Here is a 27,329-nt window from a genome sequence, read left to right as displayed (position 1 = left end):
ATGTTTAATATTGATATTGCTTCGTTGTTTATGCTACCCTTTAGCAGGATGTAGTTTCCTTCCTTATCTCTTTTAATTAGATCAATTTTTACTTTTGCTTGATCTGAGATAAGGATGGCTACCCCTGCTTTTTTGACTTCACCTGAAGCATAATAGATTTTGCTCCAGCCTTTTACCTTTACTCTATATGTATCCCCCTGCTTTAAATGTGTTTCTTGTAAACAACATATTGTAGGGTTCTGACTTTTGATCCAGTCTGCTATCTGCCTCCTCTTTATGGGGGAGTTCATCCCATTCACATTTACGGTTAGAATTACTAAATCTGTATTTCCTGCCATCCTAATAACCCCAGATTGTGCTTTACTTATTCTTGCCTCCCCCAACCCTCTTTCCCCCTTTTAAACTTATGTACCCCTCTTGTATCACGATACTTATCCTCTTTATAATCCCTCCCTCCCCCCCTTTGAGTCTTTCCCCCTTCCTTCCCTTATTACTCTTTTTCTTTTCCCTTTTCCTCTCCCCCGTTTTTAATGAGGCGAGAGAGAATTTTCTCTAAAACAAATGTCAATTATTTTTTCTTTGAGCCAACTCTGATGAGAGTAAGATTCACACAATGTTCCTCCCCCTCTCTAAATTCCCTCAGATATGATAAGTTTCCTTAGCCTCTTTGTGGGATGTGGTTTCCCTCTTTTTATCCCTCCTTCCCACCTTATTCTGCCATCATCCCTTTTCCATATCTACTTCCCTTTTTTATGTTATATCAGTACAATCAAATTATACATGTATTCTTTTTGTATATCCACAACAGAAATACAATTCTCAAGAGTTATTTTTACCTTTTCTGCATCTCTTGAGTTCTATTCTTGGAGATCAAATTTTTTGTTTAGTTCTGGTTTTTTCTTCAGAAACAAATGGAATTCATTTGTTTCATTAAATGTCCATCTTCTTCCCTGGAAGAAAATGCTCAGCTTAGCTGGGTAGTTTATTCTTGGCTGCATCCCAAGTTCTTGTGCCTTTCGGAATATCATATTCCAGGCCCTTCTTTCCTTTAATGTAGAGGCAGCCAGATCTTGGGTGATCCTTATTGTGGCACCTCGGTATTTAAATGGTTTTTTTTTGGCTGCTTGTAAAATTTTTTCCTTAATCTGATAGTTCTGAAATTTTGCCACAATATTCCTTGGGGTTTTTATTTTAGGGTTTCTTTCAGAAGGTGTTCGATGAATTCTTTCAATGCCTATTTTACCTTCTGATTCTATTACATCTGGGCAGTTCTCTTTGATGATTTCTTGTAAAATAGTATCTAGGCTCTTTTTTTCATCATAGTTTTCAGAAAGTCCAATAATCCTCAGATTATCTCTCCTAGATCTATTTTCCAAGTCTGTCGTTTTTGCAAGTAGATAATTCATGGTTTTTTCCAGTTTGTCATTTTTTTGTTTTTGCTTGACTGATTCTTGCTGTCTCAATGAATCATTAGTTTCTATTTGTTCAGTTCTAATTTTTAAAGAATTATTTTCTTCATTAGCTTTTTTTACTTCTTTCTGTATATGTCCAATTGAGTTTTTGAATGTATTGTTTTGGTCTGTGGAATTTTTTTCCATTTCACTAATTTTTTTTTTTAGTGAATTATTTTCTTTTTCCAATTCACAGATCCTACTTTCTTGCGTGTTCTTTGTCTTTTCCAATTCACGGATCCTACTTTCTTGCGAGTTCTTTGTCTTTTCCAATTCACAAATCCTACTTTCTAGTGAATTCTTTATTTTTTCCAATTCACAATTCTTACTTTCCTGAGATTTTTTTACTTTTTCCAATTCGTATTTCAGGAAGTTGTTGCTCTCTTGTAAGGCTTCTCTTTCCTTTCCCCATTTATCTTCTAACTCTCTTTTGAGACTTTTAATGGTCTCTTCTATGAGAGCATCATGTAAAGGAGGACAGTCTGATGCATTTTTGCTGTTTGAGGTCTCTTCAGGTTTGCTGACCTGCTCTTTTTCTGCATAGAAGCTGTCGATCGTTCTTTTCATCTTTTTATTCATGTTTTAAAGCCTTTAGGGTAGGTCTCCTAGGCAAGGGGGTTACCAGCTTCCTCTGCAGAGCAGGGAAAGATGTAAACCGATTTCCGGCTCCGAGGTATGGGAGTGCTCTGAGTGAGAGTTTTCCCTTCCCCCAACAGGAAGTGGATTCAGCACTGGCCGAGCTATCAAATGGCTTAGTAGGGCTGAGTGGATTAGCGATTGCCTTTGGCTAGAGACTAAGTGGTGAAAGTGTCACTGCCCCAGGCTGGAGCCTCTTGTGAGACTGTGAGTATTAGCAGCTGAGTGCAGACCGCATACTGTAGACAGCCCGGAACTCTGCCCCAGTGTCTCTGCCCAATGCAAATGGTCCCTGGAAAAGCTCTATGGCCCCAAGCCGAGCTCCCCACTGTGCAGATTGGAGGCTAACCCGGGCTGCGTCCTCCTGCCGTGCAGGATCACAACTGCCCCAAGGAAAAGCCCTTCCTGCTGGTTGGGGCTGCGTGCTTTTGCTGAGATCTGTGCTTTCACCCTCCGTTTGAGACTCTCCTCGGAACCTAATTTCTCTCCCCGTCTGTGCCGATCTCCCACCTGGCCCCGGAACCAACCTTTTTTGGCGAGACTGCAGATTTTCTTCGGCGGTGAGTTGTCTACTTCTTATCTTTACGAATTGTAGCAGTCAAGACTATTTTTGAGGCTCGATATAATATTGTTAAAGAGGGTAAGAGAAGAGCTTAGAAAGTCGCGTGTGTCTTCTCCGCCATCTTGGCTCCGCCCCCTTAAGGCCTATTCTAAATGAACGTTCTCCCAAAAGGATAAGACTAAGATGATGATGATGATGGCAGTGACCATATTAAATATGATTGTTGTTATTACTAAAACAAACAAAACAACAACAACAACAACAACAAACTCTCAAAGGTCAATACATTGTCCCATGATGCAAAAGGATAGGGCACATCAATATAAGGGAAATAAAACAACATAATTTTCAATAGTGACTCCAGAGTCCTAAGTGGATCTCTTCTGCTTTTACATGGGGTGGTAAAGTGGTGAGAAGGGAGACAGGAAAATTTCAAGTTTTCAGACAAATTTTTAGATCAGTGAAAAACTTTAATTTCAAAATTGATAAACTTTAATCTCAAAAAATGAGATCCTTATCAGTGACACACAAGTAGGCACAATACTGGAGGAAATGAATCCTATTAATTTAAATATATTTCTATAAACAAACCAAAAGAGCATTAAAGTTGGATAGAAGTATTGCAGACTAGTTCTTCTTGCAGTCAAAGAAAGAAATCGCTTAAGATAGTTATTATATACCTAAGGGTAACAAGAAGCATTCTTTCCTGAAATACTAAAGAGAAGTGTTCTCAAAAGAGTATCATGAAAATAATTGTCAAAAATAAGACCAGAGTAGAATATAGAATCATTTGTGAAATTGTTCAAAGAAGGATGAAAAATTATAAACTTTATTACCAGTTCAGTGTCTAGAGAACTAACCAGAAGATCTGGACTCAAATTATACCTTTTATTTGACAGAATCATATTCCATCTGTATGGCCCTAGGAGAATCAAATGACCTCTTAGTACCCTAGTCAAAAACTCTAAGATTTTAGTTGTGATAAGGTAAGTGACTACCTGCCTTGTTGTAGGGAGATTGCTCACACTAGTTCCCTATATCAATGAACTAATAGATCCAGTTCTGATCAATATTGTCTCTCAAAAAAGAGATGATCAGTGGAAATAAAAATGCTTTGAAGAAACTGTAATATTTAACTATTACAAATCAGTCTAAGTACTTTTGAGGATTAAAACATTTAGAATATTTTTAGAAATCATTTTATTAAATTCTATTCTTGATTAAACTCAGTGGAACTATGATATTTTTCTTGTTTGTGGCTATAGAGACAGTAGAGACATTAGAATTGAGAACAAACAAAGAAAAGATCAGTTGTCTATGAACAAGGAGCCGAGTTTATATAAACAAGATCTTTGCTAAAGGAGACAATCACCTTCACAGAGGATAATCTGCAAAAGCAGGCATACAAATATCAGTTCAAAGGTTATCAAATTTATTAAGAGATGTTAAGGAGCAGGTCAATTCTTCGAGAGCCTCCACAGCTGTGGATCATAACATCTGAAGGAGCTGCAAGGTGGCTTTGCTGACACAGGTATTGCGGACTGAAAATGAGGTAGATTGGAGGCAGAGGGAAGAGGAGAGGAGGTCAGACAATGCAATGGCCTCTCAGAGCAGTAACTGCCTCTCAGTTTCCTTGTATCATCCTCTCACAGGAGGAGATATATTCTGCACATCTGGGTTGGATCTCCAGTAGCCACTCTCAGGTGGCTCCCATGTCTTCCAACAGTTCCCATGTGTTCCAACATATGGCCCTTAAACCTGGGGTATAAGAAACATAAGAATTACAAGAAGAACCCAACATTGCTTGAGAACTGTTTGTGAGAAGGATTCTTTCAGAGTTCCTTCTATAACCCATAGGTAAGGAAAGGAAGAAGAGCCCCAGTAAGACTTTTTTAATCAAGGTAATTAAATGGGCCAACACATCAAACACAACAAAAACAGGGAATTGTTAAGTGTTATGGGCCAGAACTCTTGTACTTAAAACAAGGATTCTTACAAGGTGCTAACTCAGTGGAATTGATGAGATAATGGTTATCTAGTTTAGCATGGTGTTTAATAGTTCTCTAAATTCAGTATGATTAATTTAATCTTACAACAAATATTGGCTTCCTACTGATATAATGATTGGTTTATACTCAGTGTAGAGCATAAAAGCTGGGAGCCTCAGCCAGATTCAGAGGTAGAGAAGACAAATGTCTTGGAGGCTGAAGCACAAACCCTTGGACTCAGACTCACTCACTTCATCTCACATCACCATGGTGGCCTATCCTCCTGCATTTTCTCTACTGAAATCAAGTCCCATCTGAGGGCCACAAGAAAGTTAGCTGAGCACCAGGTAAAGGAGATAATAAAGACCTTTGGACTTTAACACTTGGCTATTCTTGTGGTGATTACTGAACTGAAAGGAAGGCTGCTCTAAGACCTCCAGAAAACCAAACCAAGAACATTACAGTTAAGGGGCAGGTCAGTTCTCCAAAAGCCTCCACAACTGTAGATCATAATATCTGAAGGAGTTGCAAGGCAACCTTTGCTAACACAGGTGTTACAGACTAGGAATGAGATAAACTGAAGGCAGAAGGAAGAGGAGAAAGGTCAGACAATGCAATGGCTTCTCAGAGAGGTCAGAGAACAGCAACTGCCTCTCAGTCTCCTTGTATCATCCTCTCACAAGAGGAGATCCATTCTACAAGTCTGGGTTGTATCTCCAGCAGCCACTGTCAGGTGGCTCCCATGGATTCCAACAGCTACTCTGTACGCCAACAAAGAACCTTAGTTCATTACTAACCTATATATCTATTCTTTCAACTATATAAAAAATTTCTGAGAGGCAGATACATAAAATAATGCATCACATATTTATTATTTTGCAATTAATTGAAAAATTTGACCATGTAAGGCCCTACAGTCTTAGTGTTTTTATTTTAATTACAAATAATGTACTTGATTCAGCCAAACAAAATATAATGTTGGGAGGTATAGCTCTTTCAAGCAACTGTTATTCTGAGGGCTTTTGTCACTTCTTCCTAAACATTTCTCATGATAGCTTTTATCATCTCTGGTTTCTATTATGACAACAAGCTATCATATGTAAGAGTAAGTCCTCAAAAGTCTATGTTATTTTTTCTTTATTAAGAAAATTATCCAGTCAGGAATATTATGATAAATACCAGCTTTAAAATATCTATTTTGACATAGTTCCTCTTTTAGGTCTGCATGAACTTTAAAAGGGCATTTCATAATTCCAGTCCAGCTTTGACCAACTCTGTTTCAAATTTACTTTAGATCTAGCTTTTGTTTTTGTCACTTACTTTTTTTGAAGCATAATTTCTGGAAAATACATGTAGTAATTATTTTCCATGGCTTCATATTTTTCAACCTATTCAGATTTTATCTCCTCTCTGAATTTATTTATTATTTTATGTAGTCAACATTCAGGGATGAAGTTCTTTCTTGTATTACTCTGCAATATTCATCAATTCATTGTTGTGTGACTTGGAGCTAAGGATATAATCGAAAAAAGTATAAAACCTGTACCTACAACTAGCTAGATATATTTCTACTTGTTAGTTCATATCATACTGCCACATACATAATGTTTTTATGTCTGCAACTCATTTCATACATTTTTGTACCTTGCCCTTATAGAAGCCCAGCATCATTATTACTGAATAAGTTCTAACAAATGAGATATGGGTATTTCTAATTTGTTGAAGTTTTTCATTCCTTCCTGTGTCATAAGAACAGAAAGAAGCATCATTTGATCTACTAATCTGCCTTGTCAAGCCTACTTTGAATACTACTAGCCTGAAACTCTATACAAGACCAGCAGGCTTTTTACAAAAAAAAATTAGAAGCAGTAGTACGATATTGATTTAGATAGAAAGCCAATCTATAATACTGCAAGAATCCAATTTGTCAGAATTTTCGGGTTATTGTTTGGCCTCTATAATCACTGTAATGATCTCAGTGAACATGAATTTCCCACAGTATATCAATCACTTTTCCTAGTGTTCCCTTTCTTTCCTATTCCTATATAATTATGATATGGATAATGAGATTTGAGGGAGTTATGTTTATTATGATGGGATCAGGGAAGATTAAACCTATGATTTAATCAGCATAGTGAACTTCCAATGTGAAAATTACCGCTACTTCAAATTGATAACTTCTCTGAATTGATAGGCTCAAAATGTTGTACTAAATTAATATGTAAGTTTAGATTGTAACCCGAAGCAATGGATAGAGTATTGAGCCTGATGTTGATGAGGCCTGCATTCAAATCCAAATTTAGACACTAATTCTATGACTGGGCAATTCCACTTCTCTCTGTCTGACTCAATTTCTGCATTTATAAAATGGAAATAATAAAAGCATTTACCTTACAGCATTGTTCTAAGTTTTGAATGAGACTACAATTGTAAGGCACTTAACACAATGCTTAGCACATAGTATATTATAAATGTTTCTTACTCCCTTTGATGATTAGGCAATTGAGAGGTTGATAACTAGATCAAAGTCTCCTACTTAATTTGATTTCAGAGAAAACTTAGACCCATATCTTCTGTACTCAAAAAGTTTTGATTAATTCCTCTATGTTTATTGCTTTTTTTGTTTAATTTTGTTTTGTTTACTATTATTTACTACAAAGCATAAGTTGTTTCTTTCTTGTTGTCCTCTTGATTGAAGAACTGTATGTTTTCTTACAGCATTGAATGTTTTCGAGTGACATTAGTTTCTTTTTAATTGAAAAAATAATTTTTCTAAGATGAGTTTTAAAAGGTCCCTTTCTATTTCTTCAAGTATATGATACAAATTTTTCCTATCAAATAAATTAGTATTCTTTGTTTAAAATCAAGAGTTCCAGCTTGATGCTGTTCCCTGGTCTGCTTCACTAAAGATAAATGTGCTTAGTATTGTCATGAATTTTGGTTAAAATCTGAAAGAAATTAAATTCTTGGTGAATAAGTAAGGCATAAGGTTTTCTTGGAATGGAAGCACAACTTAGAGAAGCACAACTAAAAAGTGGTACGCACTTCTGAATTGCATATGTGACCATACAATCTCCTGTGTTTTCAAGAGTTAATGTGGCAATCCCCTATAGTTGGAGGGAAAGAGGGAAGGCCATTAGCTTTTCAGTCTAGCGGTAAATGTTAGGAGAACCACTGCACAGAATTATGATCTAATTGCAGCATTTACACACAGGGATATTTTTATACAGTGAACTTATATAAATTTAACAAATGAAATCAGATGAAGTGTAGCCAGAGTAACTTCATGAGCAATACACAGAGATTTTTTTTAATAGGAATATTTCTGACATTTTCTCCTCTAGCATTAAGTGTTTATCAAGGCTGCATGCTGCAGTAATGGTGACTAATGTTGCATGTTCTAATGGAAAGTGATGGAGTGATATATTAGAGCATTAGCTACACATCTGACTGTGTACTTAACAGCTTCGTTGATTTTAATACATGCTATAATTACTGATGCTAACCTGGCAGGTTTAGATGAAAATGTATAAGAAAGTAATCACTGAAATAAAATAAAACATGAATAAAGTATTTCTTCATCATAATACTTCTTCCCTGATTAATTTTTGTTCGGGGTGGTGGTATATAAATTGGAGTTCTCATTATTGTTATTATCTTGTTCCATAACAAGTATTTTTAATGGATTTAAGGAAATGAATTTTAATGCACAATCTCATTCAAAGTTTGTGATTATTTTCTCCCTCAATATTAAGATTAAGGATATAGGCACTAAGATATAGAAAACAGAGCATTGGACAAGAGGTCAGAATTCCATTTAATTTAACAAGCTTTTCTTAGGTATCTACTAAGTGCTTGGTAGAAAAGTAACTATTATTTAGTGAAGATATGTCAAACATAGGATCACAATATTCCCAAGTGCAAGCTGAAACCAGATTAAGATGAAATAGAGAAGTAGTTAGAAAAGAAATAAAGATATAATAGAATAGAGATATTATTAACTGTTTTTAATTCAATATATGGCCTACTAGGATATTTTAGTTGCTTCATTTCTATTTGAGATGGATACCTGATACAACAAATAAACAAAGTTCTTCAGAATCAGGAAGATTTGGTTTCAAGTCTTACCTTTCATACATATTGGCTATTTGGCTCTGAGCTGTTACTTTACTTCTTAACCCCTGGACAACTTTACAATAGTTGATTGCATGTCTGCATCAGTAGAGGAAGTTTCCTCACTTTGGAATTGCCTACATTAATGAAATCAAATGCCCAGACCAATATGTAAAGGGAAAAACAAAATAGTCTGAGTTTGTTTTGTAGATCTACTCCATTTTGTTACCTCATTGTTGGGTGACTGGGGTGACCTTAGCCAAATTATCTGTCTCTTAACCTTGGATTCCTCACCTGGTAAATGGGAATGTAAATAAAATGTTACTATCTACTTCTGCTCATCAACTTGAGGTAATATGCACAAAAGTCTTTGTAACTACAAATTGTGATGCAAGTTATTTTACTAAAACCTATGGTCCCCAAATCCAAAGATAAACCCAAATAATAAGCTTTCTGAGTCATATTGAAAAATATGTAATATACTATGCATATTCATGGCCAACAATATTTCACCCCTATTATCTTCAAATGCATAAAAATTATTTTATTATTCTAAAATCAAATCAGTGCTGCAATAACATCCTGAAAGGTCAAATCAGTCAAATCTGTTGTTCTCCCAGTGACTTCCTGGACCAATCCATCCTTTCATAAGCATCTCTTCCCTACATATTTCCCTATGTTCATTAGATGTTGGCCCCATTAGGACAGTGATTCACTTTTTGGTATTTACATCTGCAATGCTTAACACAGTGTCTAATACATATTAAGTGCATAATAATAATTATAAAAGCTTTTTCAATTCAGATTTATTGAATTTGTATAAAATGGATAAAGAGCATTTTTGTTGATTCTAGAGGAATTCCTAAATAACTGTATGCCAAGTCCCAGCCCCTCTATTATTTAACAAAAAAGTAACATTTTGTTCGCCTTTTTTACTTTACTTTTTTTAAACTGACTACGAATGAAGGCAGGAGTTTGTTCAAAAAATGTAAAAGAGGGAATCTAAGTAATTTGGTTAAATGTGATTTTTGTTATCAATAAATAAGCATTTATGAAGGAACTATTGTATGCCAAGTACTGTGCTAAGTGCTAGGAATACAAAAAGAGGCAAAACTCAGTTTTTGTCTTCAAGAAATTCAAAACTGTTAATGGAATTGTACTTCCTTTTGGCTTTCATTATGATTTTAGAAATGTGTTACACTGGCAAAATTACCACATCCTGAATGGGACAGGTTTCTCATTTGACAACTCAATAAGCCATTTATAATATAAATATTTATTACACTTAAAATTTGATTTCTAACTATAATAAAGGTATTCAAAAATAAAAATCTAATCAATTAAAAACTAAAGCATAAGGCATAAGTATTTAAAGTGACCATACAGAAATTCAAATTGTCTTATATTTTGTTTCTAAAGGGAAGATAATAGCCTCTAATGTTCGGGAACTTTTTTTTAGTTTCTTTTTCATCATCCTTAGACAAAATCAAGGCGCAAATACTCAGGTAATTATTTTTAAACTTTTTTTTTTTTTTTACTTTTTAGTTTAATTCAATCTCTTGTCTCTTTTCGTAATATCTGTATAGGTTATAACATTAGAGTTAGATGAGACAAGATAGTAATGCATGAATCCATCTAATGGTATGTTCAATTGATAAAATTTCAGTGTGAGCATTTATATCTCAGAAATTGACACAAATCATAGCTTACTATTTTATTTCTATGATCAAAAAAGAAATGTAGAAAATGATAATAATGAAAATTAGATTTAGAAGTGTGCCTTGCATATTTTTCCCCAAGAGCTGGTTGTTAAAAATTTAACTGCATACATACATATATATATATATATATATATATATATATATATATGTGTGTGTGTGTGTGTGTGTGTGTGTGTGTGTGTATATATATATATATATATATATATATATAATGGAAATGACAAATTTGATGCCTTGCAAGAAGATTTAGCCTAGTATATTCTAATTGGTTTCATCATCTAGCTACTATTCTTCACATTTTTTGATTTATTAAGTTAACAGGAAGTTATATTAAACCTTTTCCTCTTCCACTATTCCTGTTTCTAGTCAATCAACAAATATCTTCACATCTACCTCAAAAATATCTCTCCAATATATATCCCTTTCTTGACACTCATTTAATCTGCTTTAAGGTTCTCATTTTTTCTAATATGGTTTATCGTAACTTCCTCCAATTGAATTCAAGAGAGAGAGAGAGAGAGAGAAAGATTCACACACATATGGAGAGAATATATGTGAATATGTGTGTGTATATATGTATATATATATATATATACATAATATACACATTTGTAACGCATACGTATATATGTAAAATATACTTACTTATCTATGTAAAAATTAAGTAATATGTTTACTTGCCATAGGTCAAAAGTAGAATGTACAAATCTATTAACAAGGGTCATGTAGTTTTTGTTTTTCTGCCATCAATACTCAACACATCGACTTGAATAAAGAAGGTATTTTAAATTGTTTATTGCTCTTGATATGGAAAAGTATTTGCAAGTTTCTCTCTGTGTACAAACTCTGCTCCCAAACTAATGTTTTTGGCACATAGATAAATGCATTGCTATTCTTGGATATTTGCTAATTCCTGATCATATGTATGGTTTGTATACCAAACTTCATTTGGTCAAAGCTGTGAGAATATGATATGAAATACTGTCACAGAGGTCCTATATTCTATACATTGTTGCAAGGTGATATTCTCTTTTATAGAATCATTGACCATTACTTTTAAGATTGTAATTTTTTAATTATCAAATAAATAACTTGACAAAAATAGAAATAAATATAATAAAGATTGAGAAAATTTATAAGTGTAAATATAAAACTAAATTAGCATATTAATGTACACATTTAATTTAATTAAATAATATAAATATCTTTTTGTTTCTATAAGTATTTTTTATCCTTTTTTTCTATATATTGAGTAGAGCGCCTAGTTTTTTAATCATTCATTTTTCTGACATTGGCTTAAATTTATTTTCTTCACTTTGAATCACTTCATATAAGAAGCATGTTAACCAACTTTTAACTACTTATCATCTGAATTTATTTTTCTCACAGTACTACTTTGTTAATACCATATAAATTTACTATTTATTTTCTATTGTTTTCTTTTTGTTTTATTTTTCAATTTTACCAAGTATTATTAAATATTAGTTTTTATATTTCATATATTTATTTACATTATGATCACATCCTTGTCTTTTTGTTAATACACTGTTTGTTATCAATGGCAACTTTAAGTATCATATAATTTCCTTGTTTAATTATCTTAATATTTTCTTATTTGCATTCAGCTTTGTTAGGTTACATAGTTCCAATTCAACATTTTTATGTAATAGCAAAGGATAACTAAGTTGCCATGAGAAATACAAAGTATGATTTAGGGACTAGGCCATGATTTCTTACAATCTAATGTTTCCTATAAATAAAGCACTTTGAATTTCATTCCTATTCTTTTATTTAGCATTTTTTTTAAACAGGGAAGTCAATTAATTGGGTTTCTAAATTATAACTGCAATACATGATTTCTCTACTTTTTCTTTTTAAAACTGTATTTTGTCAGAAAAGAACACAACTATTCTTAATTTGCTAAAATAAATCATTTCATAAATATTTTAACAACAAAATTGCTGGGGCAGCTAGGTGGTGCATAGTGGATAGAGTAGTCAGGAGAACCAGAGTTCAAATCTGGCCTCAGACTAAACACTTCCTAGCTATAAGACTTGGGCAAGTCACTTTACTCCAATTGCCTCAGAAAAAAATTGCTCTGTTTTATAATATAAATATATCCTATGTGTACATATTCATATATATATATATATAGAAAATAGGGTATATACACACAGATATATATCCTATATTATAAAACAGAGCAATTTTTTTCTGAGGCAATTGGAGTAAAGTGACTTGCCACAGTATATATATATAGAGAGAGAGAAAGAGAGATATAGAAAAAGATATACACACATACATATATACATGTGTGCATACATATATTTATATGCATGTATGTGTATAATATATGCATATTGTATACATGTAACATAGAGTATGTTATAGTACATAATATATGTTGCATAATATATATTGAATATAACAGTGTATATAATCTATATTATACATCATATATATTATATATATTACACACACATGCATATATCCATTCCATTGCCTTTCCTATAAATATCTTTAAGTTTTACCCCACATATCCTTTTAAAGTTAAGTGTATGTGTGTGTGTTTATATATTTATACATTATACACACACATAAATACATGCATACATATACACATACACACACACACACACTCTTGGAACTTACTAATTAATCATACAATCACACATAATTGCCGAGTCTTTTTTAGTTTTCTTTTTCATTTCCAACGTTTTGTAATAAAATATAACTCCATCTTTTCCTCTCGTTTTCCTTTTCTTCCAAAGTCTATTTGTGTCATTTAATTGCTAATTAAAATAATGCTAATTTTTATATTTTACTTCTTATGATAATTGCAATGAGGAAATACTTAGTTAATTACTGTTTTGTAAGTATGTATAATTTAAACACTTGAGTTAAATTTCTACTTGAAACTCTTAAATCTGTTCTTTTAACCTTATAAATCCTTTAAAGATTTTATTGCTCTTGTTGTTTTCCAATACAAAAGTTTTTTGAAGTGGAGCATTTCTCTATTAATTACTCAAATAATTCTGATTTTTATGTTTGCATTGTTTTTTTTAACTAATTTTCTTCTCGAAATTGGATCTGAGCATTCAACTTTTTGTTTTCCATAATTTTCTGTGTTCTCTTCTCATTTCTCCTTCTCATTTGTCAGTCTTATAAAGTGCCTCATAAAATTGAATTTATCTTTTGTAGATTTACTTATTTTCAACTGTTTATAAAACCTTCTCTTTGTTGGTTCAGTCCTGAAGAATGACTGATAATGGAATCTCATAAAAATGTATACCATTTTTTTTTGCTTTTGCTTATAATTACAAATCTATGTATCCTATATAGACTTTTATACTTGAGAGATCGAAAAATTCTGCCCTACAGAGAAAAAGAATAGAACAGCTTCTGTGTATGTAATCCTTTGTTTGTTTCTACCCAAGAACTTATTTGATAAATCCTAGAAGTTTTATAAGTTCCTTTTTATTAATAAGACTTCTGAAATTGAGGTCAATGAAATCTGAATTAGTGATAAAATTGTCTTAGTTTATATGGTTAGTCAGTGATAAATTTATGACTCCAATCTAGAACTTATAACTCCAAAACTAGATTTAATATTTTTCATTACACTGTTTTAAGGGAATCATAAGTAACTAAAAGAAATAAATATAAATAAAATACATAATAAAATACAATGTTTCACTGTTTCTCTGAAAATCCTCATATTATTTACTGCTACTTATTTAAACAGCTAAAAATTACAAGCGATATAATATAAAAGTTTTTTAATAAAATAATAATGTAGCCATTGCCTAACTGATAGACATGTACTCATTTTTCAATTCAACCTTTATGATTTCCTTGGGAAACAGGTCCAGTAATGGCACTGCTGACTCAAAGTGTATGCACAGTGTTATAGCTCTCTGGAATGGTTGGACCATTTTATAACTCCATCAATAATGCATTGGTGTTCCAGTTTTGCAACATCCCCTGCAATATTTCATATTATCTTTTCCTTTCATCCTAGCCAATGTGTGACATGTGAGATAGTACCTCAAAGTTGTTTTAATATGCATTTCTCTAATAAATATTGATTTAGACCATTTTTTCATATGATAATAGATGACTTGAATTTTATCATCTGAAAATTGTATATTCATAACTTTTGATCATTTATTGAGAAATGAATTATATTCTTATAAATTTGACACAGTTGTTCATATATTTTAGAAAGGAAATTTTATCAGAAATAATGGCTGTAATATTTATTTTCACATTTTTATAAGGGGACAGAAGGAAGCAGAGAAGATCTCCTGTACGGAACAGTGTAGAGTTCCAATGCCCTCTGTGTGTCAGGGGAATCTACTTGGGGCCTCTTAGTTAAAATACAGCAGTATCGCTTATTCTTTTCCAGTTCAGAAACCAGTAGATCTGCAGAATAGCTGTGAGATCTCCAACACAACTACATAAGGCAAATAGTGAGCCCTTGGATCCCAGAATAATGTGGATCTTGACTTCACCCACCCAGCATGGGAAACAAGAGGACAGCAGTGATCCCAAAGCAGTATGAAGCCACTGTCACCTATAAAGGAAATTTGAGACAATCTCTCTGTTACCGTAGGAGTGAATCTCAACCTTTAAATTGAGCAAAAAGAGCTCTGACCATAGAGAGATTTTATGGAGACAGGAAAGAATAAACCCAAACTCTGAGAACACAAAAGGCAAAACATCTCCAGATGAAGCTCAAAGGGTGATATGAGTTGATCTCTGTCTCAAAAGGCTGTCTGGGAAAGAATTGAAAAAAGATCTTAAAAGAGAGTTAGAGGAAAAATTGGGGAAAGGAAATGAGACCTTTGCAGAAGAGTATGCAAAAGGCAACAAAGAAATTTTCTGAAGAAAAGTGATCAAAAAACAGATTTGGCAAAATGGAAAAAGAATATAACTCATTAAAATACATGTTATATAATGCAAAAAGAAAGCAATTCCTTGAAAAACAGCATTTGTTAAATGGGAGAAAAAAAATCAATCAACAAAAATGAAATACAATTGGCCAAATGCAAAAAAAAAAAAAAAAAAAAGATAAAACAAGCCAATTGAAAAAAAAAATCACTAAAAATTAGAATTAAACAAATTTAAGGAAATGACTCAATGAGCAATGAAGACTCAAACAAAATTTTTAAAAAATGAAAAAATAGAGCATAATGTAAACTATCTCATCAGAAGAGTAACTGACCTGGAAAATAGATGTAGGAGAGACAATCTAAGTATTATTGGACTACCTTAAAAACAGAATGAAAGAAAAAAAAAAAAAAAGATCCTATCCAGCATCTTTCAAGAAATCATCAAGGAAAACTTACCTAATCTCCTAGAACCAGAGGGTAAAATAGCTATTGAAAGAATTCACCAATCACGTCCTGAAATAGAAGTCAAAATAAAAACTCTGAGAAATATCATAACTAAATTTCAGAATTACCAGATCAAGGAGAAAATCCTGCAAGTTACCAGAAAGAAACAATTCAAATAATAAGTAATCACAATCAGGATTACCCAGGATTTAGCAACTTCTCCTTTAAAGGATCAAAGGGCCTGGAATATGATATTCTGAAGGGCAAAATAACTTGTACTACAGCCAAGAATCAACTATCCAACAAAATTAAATATTATTTTTTGGGGGAAAAATAAACATTCAATAAAATAGATGGTTTTCATTTATTTTTATGAAAAGACTCTCAGAGCTGAACTGAAAACTTCATCTTCAAATACAAAACACAAGAGAAGCATAAAAAAATTAAAAGGAAAAAATATGTGTTCTTTTAATTTTAAAAGTTTGCATCCCTATATGAGAAGATGATGTTTAAATAATGAAAATTGCATCTTTGGTAAGGATATACTTAGACTTGTTTGACTATCATGATGATATAATAAAGAAACTTGGGGTTGGGGCTGCTAGATGTAGCTAGATGGTAGATGGTAGACAGTAAATAGAATATTAGCCCTGAAGTCAGGAGGTCCTGAGTTCAAATTTGATCTCAGACACTTAATACTTCGTAGCTATGTGACCCTGAGTAAGTCACTTAACTCCAATTGCATCAGGAAAAGAAAAAAAGAAACTCGGAGTGGAAAATGAATTGGACTGAAAGAAGAGCAAAGGCCAGGTAAAATGGGGTAAATTACAAACCTCATGAAGAGGCTTAAAAGAACTATTATAATTAGGGTAAGGAAGGGAGGCGGATGATCATTCTGTGACTCAATCTCACCGGATTTGGTTCAAAGAGAGAATATCACAGATATTTAGTTTAAAAGAGAAATTGTTCTCACCCGATAGGAAAATAGAAAAGGAAAGGGGAAAGGAAAGGGAGAGGCTAATAAAAAATGACAACAGAAGTAGAAGGGGAAAAGGATAAGAAAGAGGAGAGTTGCTGTAAAAGGGAAGGGCTAGGTCAACATAGTGGTGATAGACAGGTACACTGGGGAGGAAGTAAAGTGGTAAAGGAAATAGAAAAGTATAACTTTGGGAAAATAAGATGTCAGGAAATATAGCATTAGTAATTTTATCTGTAATTGTGATTTGGATGAATTCTTCCATAAAATAAAAGGACATAGCACACAGAATCAAAAGCCATAATTCTACAATATGTTGTTTAAAAGAAACACATTTAAAGCAGAGTGATATATACAGAGTAAAGATAAAAGTCTGGAGCAGAATTTACTATGCTTCAGCTGAAGTAAAAAAAAAAAAAAAAAAAAAGATAGTGATCCCGATCTAAGATCAAACAGAAGCAAAAATATATAATTAAAAGACATAATGAAGGAAACTACATTTTGGTAAAAGATGTTACAGGTAATGAAGTAATATTGATGCTAAGCATATATGCACAAAGTGGTATAGCAATCTAATTCCCAGAGGAGAAGTTGAGAGGTGCAAGAAGAAAAAGACAGCAAAACTATACAAGTTGGGGATCTCAATCTTGCTCTCTCCAATCTAGATTAAATTGAATCAAAATTTAATAAGAAATAACTTAAGGAGGTAAATAAAACCTAGAAAGTTAGGGATGATAGATCTTTGAAGAAAATTGAATGAAGACAGAAAGGAATGTATATTTTTGGCAGTATATGAATCCATGTGTACATTGACCATGTATTAAGAGACAAAAATCTCAAAATCAATACAGAAAGTCAGAAGTACTAAATACATCTTTTCCAGATATGATGCAATAAAAATTACATGTAACAAAAGGGCCAAAGAAAAATATACCAAAATTAATTGGAACTAAATAGTCTAATCCTAAAGAATGAGTGGATGAAACAACAAATCACACACAGTTGATAATTTTCTCCAAGAGAATGACAATAATGAACCAATATACCAAAATTTGGGATGCAGCAAAAAAAATTGCTAAGTGGAAGTTTTATATCTGTGGATGCTTGCTTGAATAAAATGGGAAATGAGAAGATCAATCAATTGGGCATGGAACTTAAAAAAAAACTAGAAAATGGCCAAATTAAAACTCCCAATTAAAATTCAAATTTAAAATTCTGAAAATAAAAAATTTTGATTAATAAAATTGAAAGTAGGAAAACTACTGAACTTATAAACAAAACTAAGAGTTGGTTTCATGAAAAAAACAACAAAATAGATAAACCTCTAGTTAATTTGATTAGAAAAAGGAAAGAAAAAATCAAATTGCTAGTATCAAAAACTAAAAAGATTCAGAGGAAATTAAAGCAATAATTATAAATAATTTTCCCATATGTATGACAATACCTGATAATCTTAAGTGATATGAATGAAAACACAAAAATATGGATTGCATATTTTAACAGAGGATGAAATAAATTATTTTAAAAGTCTCATTTTAGAAAAAAAATTGAAAGAGTCATTAATCAGATCCCTAAGAAAAAATTTCCAGGGCCAAATGGATTTACAAATTAATTATAACAAACATTTAAAGAACAGTTAATTCTGAGGCTAAGCAAACTACCCAGTTCTTTTATAACACACATATAGTACTGAAACCCAAACCAGAGTATGTCAAAACAGAGAAAAAAAAAAATGATGGCCCAATTTCCTTCATGAATATTTATGCAAAAATCTTAAATAAAGTATTAAAAAGGAGATTATAGCAAATTATCACCAAAATAAAGTACTATGACCAATTAAGATTTGTACCAAAAAGACAGAATTGGTTCAATATTAGAAAAAAACTGTTAGCATAATTGACTAAAATCAAACTAACGTATTATATGATTATCTTAATTGATAAAGAAAAAGCATTTGACAAAATCTAACACCCAATATGATTAACAACACTAAAGAGCATACTCAAAAATTAAATGAACACAATTACAATTTCCACACAAATAAAGTCAGATCTCACCAAAAGGAAAAATATCAAGTGCTGATAAACCAAACTAATGTAATTGAAATGACCATTCTGACTAAAATAATCTACTTATTCAATGCCATACCAATGAAACTGGGGGACAGAGACAAAACGGTGGAGAGCAGACATGGCTTTCTGTGACCTCCTCTGACCTTCTGTCAAACCAATAACAGATTAAGGCTCTAAACTGGTTTTGAAGTCAAAGAATCCACAAACATTTGGAGTACAACACATTTCTAGAAGAAAATACCTTGGAAGAGCTTCAAAACAGATCTATTTCAATACAGCAGGGGGACAGTCTGCTGAACCCAGATGGCAGCATAGGGAGACCAGGGCAAGAAGCTAGAGTAAAGAGTCAGAGAGTTGTAGCTTCCACACACCTGGGAACATTTTCTGAGCCTCTTAGGCCACTATGTCCTGTTTGCAAGCAGGTGGTTTGGCAGATTTACCTTATGTAAAAGACAAATTGTAAACCACTGAGCCCTGAAAGAATGCCAGACCTACCCTGCATTACCCAACACTGAAAATCAATCAGCAGAATTGCCCTAGGGCAAATTAAAGCAGCTGCCATTCCTTTGCATTGAACAGAGGTCAAGCATTAAAAAAAATAATAATAATAATAATAAACAAAAAAGGACTCTCACCATAGACATCTTTTATGGAGAGAGAGAACGGACCTCAAATCCTGAGGTTCCTAAAGGCAAAGCAACTCCAGAAGAAGCCCCAAATAGAGACATGAGCTGGTTCCCATTCCACAAGGCTTTCTTCAAAGATTGCATAAAGGATCTTAAAAGAGAGTTAGAAGAAAAATGAGGAAATGTAAAGATATTATTGTAATAAGGAATGGAAAAAATGAAAAAAGAATGCAATGAACAAAAAAAAAATAATTGGCCAATTGCAAAAGGAGCTAAAAAAAGGTAACTGAAGAAAATAATACACTAAGAATTAGAATTGAACAAATGGAAGTGAATGACTCAATAAAACTTCAAGAATCAGTCAAAACCAAAATAATGAAAAAAAAACACCAGAAGAAAATATGAAATATCTCCTAGGAAAAATAACTGACCTAGAAAATAGATCTAAGAAAAACAATCTAAGGATTATTGGGCTTCCTGAAAGCCATGATGATAAAAATAACCTAGACATTCTCCTACAGGAAATAATAAAAGAAAACTGCCCTGATATTTTAGAATCAGAAGGTAAAAAAGCCATCAGAAAATCCACCAATCACCTTCTTAAAGAGACTCCAAAATTAAGTCCCAAAGGAATGTCATGGCTAAATTTCAGAATTATTATTTAATTATTAAATTAAATATTCAGAATGCACCAAGGTAAAGATATCGCAAGTAGCCAGAAAAAAAAATACCGAGGAGACATAATTAGGATTATCCAGGACCTAGCAGCTTCCACCTTAAAGGATAGAAGAGCCTGAAATCTGATATTCTACATCAATGTAACTGTCAAGAAATTATTTTACAAAGCTAGAAAAAATAATGACAAACTTTATCTGGAAGGACAAAAAGTCAATCATTTTAAGGGAATTAATGAAAAAAAAATTCAAATAAAGTTGACCTAGCTATACCAGACATAAAACTATATCATAAAGTAGTGGTCATCAGAACCATTTAATGTTGACTAAGAAATAGAGTAGTTAATCAATGAAACATATTAGATACATAAGACATAATAGTTGCTGAATAAAGTTCTAATGTTTGGTAAACCCAAAGACCTCAGCTTCTGTGATAAGAACTCACAATTTGATAAAAACTGCTGGGAAAATTAAAAATTTATTATGGCAGAAACTAGGCTATGATATAGCATTTGAACCCCTATACCAAGATAATATTGAAATGGGTTAAAGACTTAGACATAAAGAGTGATATTATAAGCAAATCAGAAGAATAAAGGATAGTCTATCTTCTGATCTGTTGGAGAAAGAAGGAATTTGTGGCCAAAGAAGAACTAAAGTACATTTTGGAATTCAAAGTGGATAATTTTGATTATATCAAGTTAAAAACTTTTATACAAACAACATCAATGCACACAAGATTAAAAAAGCAGAAAACTGGGAAATAAATTTTACATCCAAGGGTTCTGATAAAGTCCTTATTTCTAAAATATATAGATACCTGACTCAAATGTATAAGAACACAAGTCATTCTCCAAGTCATAATTGGTAAAATAATACCAGGAGACAATTTTCAGATGAAGAAATTAAAATCATTTCTAATCATGTGAAAAAAATGCTCTAAATCACAATTGATGAGAGAAATGCAAGTAAAGACAACTCTGAGGTACCATTACACACTACTTTGGCTAAGATGATAAGAAAAGATAATAATGAATGTTGGAGGGGATATGGGAAAATTGGAACACTAACACATTGTTGGTGAAGTTGTGAACTGATCCAAACATTCTGGAGAGCAATATGGTTCTATGCTCAAAGGCTATCAAACTATACATACCCTTTGATCCATCAGTGTTCCTACTGGGCCTATATCCCAAAGAGATCATAAAAAAGGGAAAAGAACCCACATGTGCAAATATGTTTGACACAGCCCTTTTTGTACTGGCAAAGGATTGGAAACTGAGTGGATGCTTATCATTTGAAGAATGCCTGAATAAGTTATGGTATATGAATAATATGGAGTATTATTTTTTGATAAGAAATTATCAGCCGAATGATTTCAGAAACTCTGGAGAGACTTACTTGACCTTATGCTAAGTGAAGTGAGTAGAACCAAGAGAACATTATACACAGTCAGAGCAAGAGTATAAGATGATCAGTTCTGATGGATGTGACTCTTTTATGTGACTCAGGCAATTCTAATGACCTTGTGATGGAGAGAGTCATTTACAGACAGAGAAGGGGCTGTGGGAACTGAATGTGAATCTCAGCACAGAATTTTCACCTTTTGTTGTTGTTTGCTTGCTTTTTTCTTTCTTTCTCATTTTCTTCCTTTTTGAGCTGATTTTTCTTATGCAATATGATAAATGTGAAAAAAATATATATGGAAGAATTGCACATTTTTAACATATATAGGATTGCTTGCTGTCTAAGGGAGGGGAGAAGAGAAGAGAAAAAATGGAACTATATTTTGCAGGAATTAATATTGAAAACTATCTATGCATATTTTTTGAAAATAAAAAGCTTTTAAAAATTTTAATGAGAGAGAAAAAAAGCAAGCAAACAATAAAAAAGTGAAAATTCTGTGCTGAGATTCACACTCAGTTCCCACGGCCCCTTCTCTGTCTGTAAATGACTCTCTCCATCACAAGGTCATTAGAACTAGCCTGACTCACCACATGTGGGAGGAAGGATAGGGGGTGGAGTAAGAAAGAGTTAGAAAAAAAAAAAACTTCTCTGTGAAGTTAAATATGTCTGATAATCTTTTTTTGGACCAATTCTGATGAGTAAAATTCATGAAATGCTCATCCCTCTCCTTTCTTTCCCTCAAGTGTAATAAGATCTGTTTTGCCTTTTCAGGAGATCTAATTTACCCCATTTTAACTCAATTTTCCTCTTCTTTCAGTAGAGTTCCCTTTTCTTATCTAGTTTCATTTTTATGTCATCACAATAAAATCAAATTTTACTTGCACCCTCTATGTATACTCATAACAGAAATACAGATTTTTAGAGTTAAACATATCATCTTCCCCTATAGGGATATAAACTTTTTAGCTTTTAAAAGAAAGTTAATATTTTCTTTTTATATTTTTATGCTTCTCTTGAATTCTGCATTTGATTTAATTTTCTATTCAGCTCTGGTCTTTTTATTAGAAATAAATGAAATTCATGTGTTTCATCTTCATCCCTGAAAGATAATGCTGAAATTTGGTGGATAGTTATTTTTTGGCTGCAATCCAAGTCCCTTTACTTTTTGGAATATCAGATTCTTTGCCCTTCATTCCTTAAAAGTGGAACCTACTAAGTCCTGGGAAATCCTGATTGTGGTTCCTCAATATTTGAATTGTTTCTTTCTGATGCTTGCAATATTTTCTCCTTGATTTGATAATTCAGAAATTTAGTTTTGATGTTTCTAGGATTTTTTCTTTTAGGGTCTCTTCCAGGAGGTCATTGGTGAATTCTTTCAATAGTTAATTTTCCCTAGTGGTTCTAGTATATTAAGGCAATTTCCTTTGATGATTTTCTGAAAGATGATGTCTAGGCTCTTTTTTCATCATGTTTTCAGTAAGTCCAATAATTTTTAGATTGTGTCACCTAAATCTATTTTATAGGTTAGTTGTATTTTACATTTACTTCTATTTTTGTTTTTTTTTTTTTGACTGAATTATGAAGTCTCATTGAGTCATTTACTTCCATTTGTTCAATTCTTATTTTTAGTGAATTATTTTCTTTTTTATCTCTTTTGCATTTGGCATATTAAACTTAAAAAAAAGTGAGGTGTTTTATTCATTGCATTTTTCCCCATTTCACAAATTCTGTCATGCAACAAATTGGTTTCTTTTTGAAATCTATTTTGTATGGAGTTATATGTTTTTTTTTAATTTCAGCAAGTCTATTTTTAAGGTGTTTTCTTCAGATATAGATTTTTTTCCTTTTCCAAATTCTCTTATCAATTTCTCATTTCCTTTCTCCATTTTTCTTCTAACTCTCTTTTAAGATCTTTTTGGAATTCTTCCAAGAGAGTCTTGTATAATAGCAACCAATTCATATCACCCTTTGGGGTTTCATCTGGAAATAATTTGCCTTTAGGATCCTCAGGTTTGTGGTCTGTTCTCTTTCTCTATAGGAGCTTTCTATGATCAGAGTTCTTTTTGCTTTTTTGCTCATTTTTTAAAGGCTGAGTTTTGCTCTTAATGCAAAGTAGATATTTCCCCAAGATTTCTCTACAAATGACAGCCACTTTAAGTTGCCCTGGGACCAGTGTTGTTGATTGACTTCTGGTGATAGGTAGACATGACTAAGCCCCATATTTTTCTGGGGATCAGAAGCTCACTATTTTTTTGTATTTGCATTAGAAGTCTCACAGCTAATCTGCTGATCCACTGGCTTGTAGCCAGGACAGAGTAGCCAAAGCACTTATATTTTGCCTATGAACCTACCAGTAGATTCCCTGCTTTGGAGACTCCACAATGCCCTGGCTTCCTATGCTGTATTTGTGCTTGGCCACCTCCACCCCCACCCACCCAATTGAAACAGACTTTTTCTGAAGTACTCCCAAAAGATTTTCTGCTGGAAATTTATTACACTTCAAATATTTGTAGATTTTGTCACTTCAAAATCCCTTCAGAGGCTTGATCTGGTATTGATCTGAGGGACACTAGGAGTTGCTCAGATAAAGATGTGCCAACATCTTGGCTCTACCCCACTGTCCATTTTTTAAATTTAATATTGTTGAAAATTTTGCTAGATATGATATTTTTGGCTGTAGGCCTACTTCTTTTAATTGGCAGTATATGATTCCAGGACCTGTGGTATTTTATAGTGGCTTCTGTTAAAATTCTAATTATATTTCCACCATACTTACATTGCTTGTTTTCCTGTTTCTTGAAAAATTTTCTCTTTGATCTGGATGTTTTGAAATTTAGCAGTAATATTCCTAGATGTTTCCACATAAGTTCTCTATGAGATGGTGGATTGTTGGATTTTTTCCAATTTCTATTTTTCCCTCATGGTCTACCACTCCAGGACAATTTTCTTGAATTTTTTCTTGCATTATTGTATCAATATTTTTTTTGGTCACAGCTTTTAGGTAGTCCAGTTATTCTTGTACTTTCTCTTTTTGAACTGTTCTGTAGGTCAATTGTTTTTCTTCTAAGATGATTTATATTCTATTCTATTTTTTTTCTCTTTTTTTTGTATTGTTTTGTTATTTCTTGATCACTTATAGCTTCACTGACTTGTCCTTGCCCAGTTCTAATTAGCAAAGATTTCTTTCCATCTTTAAGATTCTGTGTCTCAGGGCAGCTAGGTAGTGCGATGGATAGAGCACTGAAGTCAGGAGGGCCTGAGTTTAAATCTGGCCTCAGACACTTAACATTTCCTAAATGTGTGACCCTGGGCAAGTCACTTAACCTCAATTGCTTCAACAACAACAAAAATGTTTCTGTGTCTCCTTTTCTATTTGGCTACCTTTGTTTTTAATAATCCTATTTTTCTTGGATGGTTTTTAATTCTAGTTTGTTGTTGTTTTGTTTTGTTTTGTTTTTCCTCAATGACTTTCATTTGATTTTTAAATTCCCTTTTGAAGTCTTCTATTTTTTTCTGGGCAGAAAGCCATTTATCATTACTCTTTGAAGCAGAAGAAGCTGTTTTTTTTTTTAACTTCAGTGTGCTTCTCTGAAAATGAACCCCAGTCTTCCCTATTTCCATTATAAATTTCTTGTTTGAGCTGTTTTTCTTTTGCTGGTTCATTTTTTTTTTAATATAAGAAGTATTAGTGTAAGCACCTCCAATCATAGGTTGGGGAGATGGTGCAGAAGGCTTCACATCAGCCCTCTTCTCAGACCAGGAACTCTAAACCAAGAGCTCCCCCCTCCTACAAATGCCTACAGTATGCATCATCCCTCTTCCACTGCTTCTACACTTACCCAGTATGCTGGTTCCTCCTTTCCCAGGGCCACAGATCAGCAGCACAAATGGGACTGGCAGTCCTAATCTGTGAGGTTCATTCAGTCTTCTTGAACTCAGATCCACCCACCCCCCCCAATTTCTTAAGCAGTCTGGGAAGTGAAAGTGTCTGTGGTTCCTGTTGAGGCTACAGCCAAACTCGGTTAACCCCAGGACTTCCCACGTGAAGTTTCTGTGGAGTTAATCCACAGTGTCTGCACTTCAAATGGTTTAATTCTAGCCTATGGTCTTTCTTTCAATCTTCTTGAGTTGTACCAGGAAGACTCTTGTTCTGCCCCAAATATTCTGGATCTTTCACCATCTGTTTTCACTCTGAGGTGCATTTTTTTTTCTATTTGTGAGGGAAATCTGGAAAACTTAAAATTTTCTGACCTATTCCACCCTCTTCCCAGAATCATCCCCACCTAAAGTAGAAATTTAATGATCTGGCATATAACTGTAGTTCATAATTTGAGTAATAAACATTATTTCATATATTGTGTTTTTCCATTACAGAGAATTAAACATATATATCTTGATTAATCATTGGTACCACTTAGTGTAGCTGCAACATTCTCAAAGAGCTGTTAAATAGGACAGTGGATAGAATACAAAACCTAAAATCAGGAATACTCATCTTCATGAATTCAAATCTGTCCACAGACACTAGCTATCATACCCCAGACAAGTCACTCAAACCTATTTGCTTCACTTCCTCAGGTGTAAAATTAAATAGAGAAGAAAATGATAAATCACTTATGTATCTTTCCTAAGAAAACTTCAGATGGACTCACAAAGAGTTGGACACAAGTGAACAACAACAATATTCTGTAGTTTTATGAAATCAACAAATATGTTCTGCAAACAGAAGTATCTGGAGTATTTTATCATGTATAGTAAATGAATCCTGAACAGAACATCTCCAGTGATAGTTGTAATACCTTTATGATTTGTTTTATGACTTGTTCAGTGTTACTAATCAGTTTGTATGTGTTATCTGCATTTTTATCAGTTTTAATTTGGGGATTTTATTACATTGACTAATGAGTCATTTCCTCTAATCCATACAAATCCCTATTTCAATTTTCTCTAGCCTAAGAGAACATAAGTATTTTTCTACTGGAAAAACAAAATTACTATGACAGCATGAGTGGTCCTTTCATTTATGCAAGATATAATCCCTCTACTACTCTATTCATAGAATTAAGGATTTTCAAATTTGAAAGAAATTCAGTGACTACCTATCAATAGTATACATGGAAAATAATTCCCACTACAATAAAGCCAATAGCACAGTCATCTAGTTTTTGCTTGAAAAATTTCAACACAATCTCCCTCCCATCATAGTTCATTCTATTTTTAGAAAACTCAAGTCTACATTTGCTTTTTTGAAACTTTCACCCATTGTTCCTAGAACTTATCTTCAGAATAGAGTAGTATGCATCTAATGTCTCTACAAGATAAGTACTTGAGTAGCATTGTGATGCTTCTCTTCTCTTTTGCAGATGAAACATTTTCCATTTTCAAATTATTTTCATGAATAATGGCTTCAAAGGCTTTAATCATCCTGTAAGATTCCTACTAGACTCTTTAAAAATTATTAATTTTTGACAATATTTCCATTTTAATTTTTTTCTCCCTCTTTCCCATAACTCCTCCCTAAGACAATCAATCTGATATGTTATACATGTACATTCATATTAAACATATTTTCACATTTATCATGCTGTGGAAGAATAATAAGCTCAAAAGTAGGAAACCACTGGAAAGAACAAACAACAAAAAATAATTGAAAATATGATGCTTCAATCTTCATTCAGACTCCATTTTTCTTTCTCTGGATGTAGATAGCATTTTCTATCATAAGTCTTTTAGAATTGTCTTAGATCATTGTATTTGTTGCAAA

The sequence above is a fragment of the Sarcophilus harrisii genome, chromosome 2, assembly GCF_902635505.1.
Source record: "Sarcophilus harrisii chromosome 2, mSarHar1.11, whole genome shotgun sequence".
In the NCBI taxonomy this organism is placed as follows: Eukaryota; Metazoa; Chordata; class Mammalia; order Dasyuromorphia; family Dasyuridae; genus Sarcophilus; species Sarcophilus harrisii.
This window is presented reverse-complemented; position numbering follows the sequence as displayed.